This window comes from Apteryx mantelli, chromosome 3 (assembly GCF_036417845.1).
Source record: "Apteryx mantelli isolate bAptMan1 chromosome 3, bAptMan1.hap1, whole genome shotgun sequence".
NCBI lineage: Eukaryota > Metazoa > Chordata > Aves > Apterygiformes > Apterygidae > Apteryx > Apteryx mantelli.
The window spans coordinates 120,275,880-120,288,270 of NC_089980.1; positions in this window are offsets into that span (position 1 = coordinate 120,275,880).

Genomic DNA, 12,391 nt, shown 5'->3' on the forward strand with positions numbered 1-12,391 from the left:
CCATTAAACTCTATGGTTCTTATAATAAATTCAAAATGTTTATAATAGGAAGAGGCAACACATAACAGTAAGGAATACTACTAGACTAGCAGAGTTAAAATTAAACTGAAGGTATGTTGTTCCTTAGTGTCTAATCCGCTAAATCTTTAATATTTTTTCAGACAGCTTGGTTAAAACTTAACCGTAAAAAAGCAGTGTAATGCAGTAAGTAATTCAGAAACTTACAATTACCCAGGCTTATAGTGCTAGTATGCTTATTAAGTTTACTTCTTGCAGCTGGTCTATGTGAGGTTCCAATTACTTCTAAAACAGAATCCAGGATTGATAGCTGATAGATTTACAATTTGCAGCAATAATTAATTGCAAAAGAGGAATATAAGTAGATTTATACTGCAGTTAAATACTACCAAACATTAATAAAATCAATCACAACTTCACAGCTGCCAATTCCCTTCCATAATTAAACTGTTTGAGACACATGCTCACCGTTTTTCTCAGTGAACAGAGATAAAAAACCCAGAGAAGGTAAAAGGTATTTTGTTTTGATTTCTTAGCTAAATGATTGCTCCATTCACTGCAGGAATTCAGATTTTAAGTATCCACTAAAATAATGCCTCACTGGGAATCCCCTTACAAGGGTCCCCACCAAAGCCTGCTGCAGCTGGCTCTGTCACAGGGGTTTCTCAGCATTACATTTTGTGAAGCAACTAGTGTTTTTGTGCCTGCAAACTGGTGGAGGCTTCAGTGTAAGTCTAAGTTACCGCTGAATAGTCTCCTGAGCAGAAGTTTGGCTTCTAACCAGCTTTAGCAACGCAAAGGCAGGCCTGTGCACTCTCCTGCAGACAAGGAGACCAGATGTAGCTCTGCTGCTTGATTGTGTGCCTGGGTGAATAAATCCTATCCCATATCTGAAGGCAGAGCTGCAGCAAGTGCTGTTATAATTTTTTTCTGATCAGTGCAGCCAGAATTAATTTAAATCCCTAAAAAACGGCCCAATAGATATTTCCTTAATCTTGTTTGAAAGTGTTTGGGATATGGAAGCTTTGGAGATTGCATCAGCTTTTCAAAATAAGATGTATGCTCCTGCATCTGCTGAATACAGTGGGATAGATTTGTGGTTTTCTTAGTGATACTGGAGTTCAAATCAAATTATATTATGGTAGAAATTATTTTTAATGGCTAGTTCTATTTTAGTTTGAAATTGGATTATATAAGCTAGTTTTAGGAGCTTCAATTAACTAGTTAATAGTAAAGATAATGATATTTTTCTCTCCTCAAGTGTGATTACAGGGCACAATGAATACAACTATGCTATTCCAATGAAGCTAGCTGTCTACATGTCTCGGAATCAATGACTCTTGTCAAAAACATTTCTGGTATATTCTAGCTAGTGTTGCAAAAGAATAACCAGAAATAGTCAATCTGTATTGAGCAGAGGACTTAATATTTCTTTTAAGAACTTATTAAACCTCAAAGTTAGACACTTGACATCAAGCAAATGCTTCATACTTTGAAGAATAGAAATGTGTTTATAGATTTTGCAGACCTGGGCTCCATAAGAACATATAGTATAAGATTTTGAGAAAAGCAGGTTATAAATTATGCTGAAGTAAGAAGATTTCATTGGTTGGATCTCAAGACATATGCATCAATATATATATCTACACATGTGTGTGTTTGTATTTGAATGGGAAACAAAGTTCTGACAATCTTCAAGCAGTCAATTCAAAAATTTTTTTAAAAGACACATTTTCATTTTTCATTTTGAAATGCTTTTCTCTTTCTAGTGACTTTTCATTTCAGTAGGTTGTATTTTGAATTGTTGATATAGTACACTGAACATACAAAGTTCCAGCTTAAGACAGAGCTTTTAGAATCACCTATAATGATTCATTCTATCAAATTTTATTCCTGGAAAATTAAGATTTTGGGAATTGAAGGATTTTTCCTAACTGGAAATAAAAGGAATATTTAAATTTTGGGATCCTTTGCAAACTGGATTTTTTATTCTGCATACAGTTATCTAAGTCTGTCAGAACATAATGGCCAACTGCTTCTAGCAGAAAATCTGTTTTTATGCCTACTATAAAAGGTGATAGTGGGTACCTGATCCAAAAATGAAATGTCATGTTTGATTGCATCACATCATGTCGAATTGCATTATATTCCGCAGATGGCAGGGTGCAATGTTATACAACACCATGTAAGAGCCAGTGATGAGTGTCATTCCTACCTCTTTCCCATTAGATTTCCATTAGATTTATGGCAGTGTTGTATGTACAGTTGTACCAACTTCATGAATCATTTGATCTGAGCCTTTGCTGAGAGACAGACACAAAGCAGCAAGCTGCTTGCCCATGGTGCCCGGTGCCTGATATTTTCTCACCCTCATGTGCTCACATTATGACTATTTGCTGTTAAGAGTCCTGTGAGAAGTCCAGCAGTCCCCTACTATGCGCTGTACACTTAGCAAAGAGCCTCTCTTCTCAGGGTTACTAATCAGCGCCGTGCCGAGTGGGTAGTTATATCTCATGTCTAGAAACAGGCACCTCCTTTTCAAATATGGAAGTTGATGATGCCATAGTCTGATTTTGATGTGGTCTTGGAACATTAGCCTTTTCTATGCTCTTAAGAAAGTTTCTTGTTCTTCACAGGGCAAAGCTGATTTAGGAAACCACCAGGACTTTATACAATAATATGTTTACATTTCATTGTATCTAGTAAATAAAGAGAATTCTGCTGTCAGTTGAAAGTTGTAAAGTTTCTTTTAAAAGCTTGTTGTAACAACTTAGGAAGAAAAAAACCTGTCAAGTTATTTCTCTCTTGCCTTCTTCTATTGCTAGGATGAGAGCAAGGGGAACTGGGGGCAGAGGAAAAGGGTATTTGACTGGGACTTTTTGTGGGATTTGATTATCTATTTAATCCTGGCTCTTTCTTCTATAGTTCTATCTGCCAGACTAGTGATTTTTCATTTTCTAATACAATTTTGTAGGAAAAAGTTTTGTAGAGATAATGAAGGATAGAATCTCAAACATACACTTCAGAGGAAACATGACAGGAGAAGAGCCTATTTAAACTACTAAACATGTTTCAAAGAATATGTCCTACCAAGTTAATTGAGAATTGAGGGCATTCATTATCTCTCAGAATGAAGACATGGAAAAAAGTGTCCCTCTTTCTATAGTCAATACTCCAATGGGAGAAATTAATCTTGTGTAAGTGAGAATTTGGCTTTATGAGCAGCTGACTGAAAATATTTTACTTCTTAAAATGTTCTAAAAGGTGGATTAACATCACTCTCCTTGTTTTACTGACTGCTAAAACGAACAGTTCTGAGATTAACTACAATGCTTTAAATCTTATTTGACAGGCCTAAAGCTTGAAACCACTTATAAATCTAGTTTTTCACTCTGTGTAATAAGCTCCTTAGAGCAGGGGGAATATTATCACTCTAAGCAGAGATATTACTCTGGACAAATTCTAGTTCTTTAGGGAGGAATAACCCCCTGCACCAGTACAGGTTGGGGGTTGACCTGCTGGAAAGCAGCTCTGAGGAGAAGGACCTGGGAGTGCTGGTGGACACCAAGTTAAGCATGAGGCAGCAATGTGCCCTTGTGGCCAAGAAGGCCAATGGTATCCTGGGGTGCATCAGGAAGAGTGTTGCCAGCAGGTGGAGGGAGGTGATTCTCCCCCTCTACTCAGCCCTGGGGAGGCCACATCTGGAGTACTGCGTCCAGTTCTGGGCTCCCCAGTACAAGAGGGATGTGGCACTACTGGAGCAAGTCCAGCGAAGGGCTACAAAGATGATGAGGGGACTGGAGCATCTCTCTTATGAGGAAAGGCTGAGAGAGCTGGGCCTGTTTAGCCTGGAGAAGAGAAGGCTGAGAGGAGATCTTATCAATGTGTACAAGTATCTGAAGGGAGCGTGTCGAGAGGATGGGACCAGTCTCTTTTCGGTGGTGCCGAACGACAGGACGCGAGGCAACGGGCACAAACTGAAACACAGACACTTCCATCTGAACACGAGGAAAAACTTTTTCACTGTGAGGGTGACAGAGCACTGGCACAGGTTGCCCAGAGAGGTTGTGGAGTCTCCTTCTCTGGAGATATTCAAAACCCACCTGGATGCAATCCTGGGCAACATGCTCTAGGTGACCCTGCTTGAGCAGGGGGGTTGGACTAGGTGATCTCCAGAGGTCCCTTCCAACCTCAACCATTCTGTGATTCTATGATAGTGCAAACTCAAAGTAATGTTTATATTGTGAGCACATCAAAATTTTGTGGCCTATGATTATCTTCATTCAGCTTCATTGTGCCATTAATTCTGATATAGAAGTGATAGTTAACACTCCTGTGGAGCATTAAACAGGTCACTCCAAGTAGCCATTTCCCACTACATAGGTATAAGAAAGAAACTGAGTTGATGCACTACTCCCAGACCATAAGACACTGATACAACACAAGGATTTTTTAAATGTGTTTTTTTGTCAACTTATTTCTAGAAACAGTAAGGCCATGGGATATACTCAAGCAAGAAAGAAACAGGATCTTTGCTTATGTATCCAACTTGTAATTAAAAAAAAAAAAAAAAAAAAAACTCTTCAACACAAGTAATTGTTACTAAGCAAGATATATCAAGAAATTAGTGGATCTGAGTGAAGATGTCCTTTGCCTATTTTTGAAGAGATGTGTCAGTTAAAAATTGCAATTAATGTTACTGCTGTTTTTTATATTACAATGTCCCTGTGTCTAGGAGAAATGCTCATGGTACAAAACCTCAAGTGCTTTACAAAACATCTAACAGAAAGCTCATCTCCCGGTGAGTTTCCAATTCAATAAGAATAAAAGGGATCAATAGATCTGGGAAATACCGGGAAACAGTGTGGCCATGCTGGTCAGCTGGATAGGCAGGAGGTTGCAACTGTAACCCAAATGTCATCACTGTTACGTTTTTGTAAGTGTCAGAGAAAAAGTGTTCATAGAGGAATTTGAGGACAACAATGCCATTGCTTAGCAGATGTTTATAGGAGTATACTCCCAAGTATAATGCACAGCATGGAAGGAAAAAAAAGGTACTAGATTGAAAATATAACAACTGGGTGAGGAAGGCTGACTTTATAGACTAAGTTCACATAGGCAAGGAAAAGCTTCTTGTGGATATGAACACAACATGTTTGAATTCATTAAGAGATGCTGTGAGATCGGATTTGCAAAAGCTTGCCTGTGAATGGTCTCGCTGTGTGTATGGGTAGAAGGTGCTGTGCTTTAGACATGATGTAGATCAAATGTGCAAGAAGACATGGACACAGTCTGGATGTGAGATCCAAGGCAGAAGAGCATGCTGAGGGTGGCATATGGGTTATTTGGTAAGACCAAGTGTTCAGGTTTTCTGCTTCTACCCCAACCCCTATTTATTTATAGATAACAGCCAGATATGCTCTTGGGCTCTGTTATAGTAGACTAAGCACCAACTAGAGAGGAAATTAGTGAAGCTAACGGATACTTCTGGCACAAGAACAGTGGGTATGAATTAAGCATGACTAAAATAACATAAATAAATAAATAAATAAAAGTGGATCATTGCTGCAAAGTGAATGTTCCTCACCAATGCGGTAATATTCAGGAAAAGTAAATGAAGTATCTGTGGAGGTTATATTTTAAATATTTAAGTTTGAAAAGTACATAAATATCTGAGGAAGAATTCAGGGATCATTAGGCTGTAAGTTACACAGCTGTATATGATATATACAATGGAGTCCCAACTCTACTTAAGTCAGAGGGAGCCTCTTCAAAAATTTTAATGGTATGAACATTTTGCGCACAGTATCTATCCTGATGGGCTCAAAACCAACAAAATAAAATAAGATGAAATAGCGTGGCATCCTTGTTTTCCTATTGTTTTCTGTTTTTACGAGGTATAAGCCTCACCTATATGTAAGCTTGTTGCAAGCACGACACATCGAGATACATGCAAACGAGAGTCTAAAAGTCAGAAAGAGTTCAGAGAGTCAGGTGGTCTAACAGGCATAAAAGATGCAAAAAACAATAAGCACTATTGTTTTTTCATCAGTAGTTCTACCTATTGATAGCGATCCCTCATCAAGTAGAAAAACAGCATGTGGACATGGGATCAGCTCTGTCAAAAACGACTCCTATGTTACAGAAGTGTAACTCGGCATCAGAAGTGGCCTAAAAGTATACATGAAATCTGAGTTTCTTTCTGTGTCTGGATAGAAATTTTGTCGAAAGGGATGGATCTTTTCAGCATAAGGTCCTGTTATTATGTATGCTTTATAGGTGCATGATCCTTGAAAATCATTTGCAATCTGGGGGCACCAATGATGATTGGGATTGCTGGGTTTCTTTAACTACCAAAATATTCCCAGGAGAGCTTTTAGTTTTCTTTTAAAATATGAGATATAGATGCTCATTTGATGTGATAGGAAGAGTCAGCAGCAAAGCTGGGACTAGTGCTGAGGGAGCAGACGCCCAGGTCAGCATCTCCGGCTGCTTAGTCACAGGTGTCCTGCTGCACCCTGCGCTCCTCCCCGTTGACGCGGAGGAGGTTGCTGAGGGCTGACACGTAGTTGCTCTGTCATAACAAGGGCTGGCACAAAGCTGCACCTTGGCAGCAAGAACTGAGAGAGTATTCAGCATTCACTTTGAAGATTGCTGCTTTTTCACATGGCTGGGGGAACAGGAGAGCAAAAAGTGTATGTAGAAGCATGTTTTACCTGTTTTTTAATTCGGAATTTTGTGGTCCCAGTCACCCATCAGACCCCAGTGCTCAGCACTGCCAGCTTCCCCTGCTAAATACTCCTTCTCCTAACACCCTACTAGTTTGTGTATGAGAATATTCACTGAGGAGCTGATGTTTCCTTTGCTTCTCTCTCATGGTTGGCAAACTGTCATCACTGCATCCCACAACAGCTTGCAAAGGTATAGCACCCTTCCCGTGCTATTGCCTGGTAGGCAGAGAGCAATCTCTCTTTCTCAATCTGAGGCTCTCCTATGACAAAGAGAAACGGAGTTTGAGGTGCAGACCCTAGGAGCAATGGTATAGGGCTAACACTGACTAATCATCACTTTCACTTACAGTAAAACTTTTACTGCATGCTTGTTTGCCTAGCAGATTTGAAATCTTACGAATATTTTTATTTTAACTGGTAGGAGAACTGGATTTATGTTAGACCCCAAAGTGCTCTGATGACAGTTTATGGAATGATACAGATCATTTATTTTTGCAAGTAACAAGCTGAGTTTCTGCACTCTATCTCTGTACTTCTAAACATGGTAGGGGAGATGTGTTAATATGATGTCTGATTGGATAGCTATAACTTATCGTAGTTCTTGCAAATTCAGAACTGCCTGTAAGTCAACTAAAAAACTGTACTACAAAATAATCCCACATGCAATGTTCTGATAATTAAACCCCATTGACAATTACATCATACATTATCAGGATTAGCCAGATCCATTACTCATCACTGGTGCCTTGGACAAAACAAAGCTGGTACGCTAGGGACTGTCAGCTGAGCAGATGCTCCTATGGAAGAAAGCAACCAAGTACTGTTTATGTAACATGAGCACCAGCATGCTAGAGAAAGATATTGCTTCAGCTTGCAAATGTTCCTGGAGTTTAGAAACCAGGAAAGGGAAAGAATGGAAAGCACCGTATCGACTATACCATATTTGAATACCAATTTCTTTGCATGTTTTGCTGCTTTGGTATGATTATGCTTTGCTAAAACCTATAAATATATATATAGTATATATATATGTATATAAAGCACATAGCTTTGTATTTCTTCTGTTTATAAGAATTAAAGACAATAATCCACAGAACAGAAGAAAATCTGAAAGAATATTTCCTTGCTTTCCAAATATAATAAAATTACTTCTTTAGTTAATATAAGGAAATACTATGCTAATTACAGAAGTTTCTACTGGAGAATGGGGTTAAAGATGTAATGTGTAGAGACATTCTTACTGGCATGTTACTGTGATTTTTTAGTGGCAAGATATTTGGCAAAGCCGATGATGTCAGGGCCATATTATTTTATATTGCTGTTGCACCATTCTGCAGAATAAACCGCCAGAGTAGGAGGATTCTGAGGACAGAAACTTATTTCCTCTCCCTGCTCCCACTAGCAGTCCCTTGCTCACTTAAAGGTATGGAAAGCAAAAGTCTGCATGCAGTAAGAACATCCTGTTTCCATAGTGTTTTGTGCTGGGGGAAACCTTCCTAACAGCTTTGCCCTTTCTGAAGCAAAGTATTTTATCCAAATGTCCGGTGGGGGTTGTGGTAAAGCAGATAGGTTTAAGTGGCCTGTTCCAGCTACTGAGTGCAATTCAGGAAGATTCAACATCCTCAGAGTGATTCAACAGTTTAGAGATGACATCTTATTCTGTCCCATTCTGAAAAGAACATGCAGTCATCTTCACAGAGCAACTGAGTACTCCGGCTGAAACTTCCTTTTATTAATTTTTATTTTTTATTTTTTTAATGGCAGTTTTCAAGTAACCTTAGTCCCTTGGACTGCAGAGAAATTCCAGAGGAGTTTGCAATGTCTAACTAGTAAATATTGAAAAGCTGGATGGGAGTCTTACACTGTGTTCTGTAAGTCAAGCACAAGTTGAATTGGGATTTATCAGTATAAGCCTTCAACACGGGGAGATTTAGGATACAATGCCTCTTAAAAATCATCATAAAATTTTTAATTTGGAGCCTTTTTAGTAAAGGGGTCTCTAGTTTTACTGTGTGTTTTTTAAATTATTATTCTAATGAGCATTTTCCTTTTTAAAACTAATAATTTTGTTTGTCATAGTGAGGTGACAGATGGTCATTGCCAGTTTCATGCACCCTAGAGGTCTGACAAAAACCGAGTGCACCTATGGAGTCTGGTACATAAGCTTTGGTAGATGAACTGTGGCAATTTAAGGCCTCTATGTCCTGCCCCAGATCAGGGTTGGGAAAACTTCCCTCAGGGAGGTGCCTTTAACATAAAGCCATCTTCATCCATAGAGTAAGCTGACAGACTGTGAATATCATTTACTGATGTGCTGCTTCACACTCAATTTCTTAGCTCCTTTGCAGGGGTAGTAAACTCTGGTAGAAGAATGGGGTGAAGTGATAGGGACAACTTTGCCATTAGTCATTGAGCTCTGACAGATCTAGCTGCTTTTACAAGAGCTCAGATCTTCTCTGACAAAAATAGTGTTTTCCAGTCATCAACTGTCTTGCAACTATTGTAGAGCTCCTTCCCCATATTTACAGATGATGTCACTGTGCTATTAATGAAGAGGCAAGGGTGACAGAGGGAGATGGAAAATGATCAAAAAGTCCTTCTAAATATGACTAATATTTTGTGCTAATGATTGTAAAGCCTTTCCTAACTTTATGACTAGATACAGTATTGTGTAAAACCACATGCTCATACTGCCTTTTCTAGACAGGCTAGTAACACTGACTGAGTAAGACAAAAGAAGGAAGTTCATTCTGTCTCTCCAAAATGAGTTATGTTATTTGGTTCTTCTGAATATTTGGATTATCACAGAATCACAGAATGGTTGAGGTTGGAAGGGACATCTGGAGATCATCTAGTCCAACAGGGTCACCTAGAGCAGATTGCACAGGATCGTGTCCAGGTGGGTTTTGAATATCTCCAGAGAAGGAGACTCCACAACCTCTCTGGGCAACCTGTGCCAGTGCTCTGTCACCCTCACAGTGAAAAAGTTTTTCCTCGTGTTCAGATGGAAGTGTCTGTGTTTCAGTTTGTGCCCGTTGCCTCGTGTCCTGTCGTTCGGCACCACCGAAAAGAGACTGGTCCCATCCTCTCGACACGCTCCCTTCAGATACTTGTACACGTTGATAAGATCTCCTCTCAGCCTTCTCTTCTCCAGGCTAAACAGGCCCAGCTCTCTCAGCCTTTCCTCATAAGAGAGATGCTCCAGTCCCCTCATCATCTTTGTAGCCCTTCTCTGGACTTGCTCCAGTAGTGCCACATCCCTCTTGTACTGGGGAGCCCAGAACTGGACGCAGTACTCCAGATGTGGCCTCCCCAGGGCTGAGTAGAGGGGGAGAATCACCTCCCTCCACCTGCTGGCAACACTCTTCCTGATGCACCCCAGGATACCATTGGCCTTCTTGGCCACAAGGGCACATTGCTGCCTCATGCTTAACTTGGTGTCCACCAGCACTCCCAGGTCCTTCTCGGCAGAGCTGCTTTCCAGCAGGTCAGCCCCCAACCTGTACTGGTGCATGGGGGTTATTCCTCCCCAGGTGCAGGACCCTGCACTTGCCTTTGTTGAACTTCAGGAGGTTCCTCTCCGCCCACCTCTCCAGCCTGTCCAGGTCTCTCTGAAAGGCAGCACAGTTCTCTGGCGTATCCGCCACTCCTCCCAGTTTTGTATCATCAGCAAACTTGCTGAGGGTGCACTCTGTGCCTTCATCCAGGTCATTGATGAAGAAGTTGAACAAGACTGGACCCAGGACTGACCCCTGGGGGACACCGCTAGCTACAGGCCTCCAACTAGACTCTGTGCCACTGATCACAACCCTCTGAGCTCTGCCATTCAGCCAGTTCTCAATCCACCTCACTGTCCACTCATCTAGCCCACACTTCCTGAGCTTGCCTATGAGGATGTTAGTTTGGGATATGAAATGGTCACAGATTCCCAGGATTTTACAGCTCTGATTATGGATGACTGCTTATAACTAGAAGTTTGTTGTTCATCTTCTGTTATTTAGCTTTCTCTTCCTTAGCTATCATTGCCTGCTATTAATTCTGCTCCCATATACAGTATGTCCAATATCTCTTTCCAGCCCTGGATCTGAATACATGCCTTGGACTCAGTTACTTTAAATGTTGCACAAGATCCTGCTGTTCACGAGCTCTGGCTCTGCTATCTCATGCCTTTGTTTTCACAGGGAGAAAAGCCAAACATACAGAGACTGCAGAATGATCATCTACCGTGTCCTTTGGTATAACCTCAGATGATCAGTTATATACCAGAAATGCCAACAGCAAAGAAGAACAGCACGCAGACTATCTTTACTTTGGAAGCTGATTGCATTATGGACATGAATCACAGACTAACTTCACTTGCTTCAAGCAAGGCGTGTAGTCCAAGTCTGACATTTGCACTCTGCATAGTCAATGGAGAGAGAAAAACCTCTTCAGAGGTTGATTTTTCCATTCTAACGTAGGCATCTCAACCGGGTAGAACGAGTCACTTAATTGGATGGGGCTCTCTCTTTTCACTGACTATTGGTAAGTCTAGATGATGAACTTAAGCCAGACAACAAACTTGCAGGTGATTCCCATGTACAAATTATTGAATGCTTACATAAAAACAAAGAGTAGAAATCAGAAACACTTCTGAATGATTTACAACAGACATACTTAAATTAATGAGATTTCAATTAAAACCTGATGAAAAAGTAAAACCATATTTAAAACAGAGGAAATGAGCTATTTTTGTAGTGGACTAGTGCTGGTTCCAGGTTGGTATGCTTGAAAACTGGCTTTTTCTGCACCACAAAGAATTGAGGAGAAGGCACATCTACAGTAGGCTCACCAGTTGGTTTACCTGTAGACATTCACTGAAGAATTTTGCCTTTAAAATGCACAATGTGAGATACAGAACAAGACACGCACTGTCCTAATTCCTAAACAGGAATTTTGTGTAAAACAAAGACAGAGTGTTCAGGGAAGAGCCAAACTCCTTTACACTTTTTTTGTTTTTTTTTGTTCTAAATGTATATGTCACTGCACTTCACTAAGCAAATACCAAAGCATGAAGGAATACCTAATTACTCTAGAGGTATTGTTGTATCAATCCCATTTTACAGATAAGGAAACTGAGGCATGAAGAAATTTTGGCACTCTCAGGACTGTTCTGTGTCAGGCTTCTCTTTAAAGTTTAAGACCATCCCTTTGCAGGATTAGGAAGGAATATTCACTGAATGCACAAAACTGATGAAAGCAGCAGCCAGGCAGCTGAGAATTTAATTGCCCTGAGTTCACTTGCTCATTTTCTGAAGTAGCACATCACAGCTCCTCTGTGCTAAGTGCAGACTGCAAGTTTGGGGTATCTAGAGAAGTAATGCTCTTTTCCCCAGCTTACTCAGTTTGTTCCATCACTTCCTTTGCATTTTCAGGTTTGATAGAAAGCAAGCTTTTTGAAAAGTAGACAGAGTTCAAGCAGAAGTTAGATTTCCTGGGGCTTCTTTCCACTTACGGCCAGCTGCTGCGCTGCATGTTCACATACAGCATGAGTGTATGGTCTTGTTGCTTGGCACAAGGTATGAATAAAGCATGCCTTTGCCAGTAGATCTGGGAAGAAATGCAGTTTAAACCTTTGCTGCTCCTACAGTGGCATCTCCTGA